Source organism: Penaeus monodon, chromosome 30 (assembly GCF_015228065.2).
Source record: "Penaeus monodon isolate SGIC_2016 chromosome 30, NSTDA_Pmon_1, whole genome shotgun sequence".
NCBI lineage: Eukaryota > Metazoa > Arthropoda > Malacostraca > Decapoda > Penaeidae > Penaeus > Penaeus monodon.
In genome coordinates, this window is record NC_051415.1 from 18,216,240 (window position 1) to 18,216,739 (window position 500).

Genomic DNA, 500 nt, shown 5'->3' on the forward strand with positions numbered 1-500 from the left:
TGAGGCTGGAACGTCGAGCAAAGAAAGAAAGAGTAAATGCGCGTTGGAGAAACAGCCAAGACAAATTCGAAATCCACAAGAGGAGAAGTGACGTGTTTATAAACAAAATCAAAGGCGCTGTTGAAACTAATCCCTGACGTAACCTTAGGGGAAATATAAACACAATTTCTTTCAAGGATGCGCTACGACCCCCTCCCCCCTGCACAGAGGTTCCATCTCTAACAACTTTTGCCGTTTCTCCTTGCCACCTAAACATGAGAATTATTGTCACCTGTCACTTTCGCCTGAACGGTGAAAAGAAGACAGACTTTAAGGATAGTTGCAGAAGAAGGTGCTCCTAGCGTTGCAGAACTCTAAAAGACTTTAGTGGGTTGATAGAGCACTCGTTAAAAAATAAATGATATTAAAAATAGTGCAGGCTACATGGAATCCAATTCTTAAACCGGCCACAAGAAATAAAAAGGTTATTGACTTGCTGAGAATTAGAGACCCAAAACACA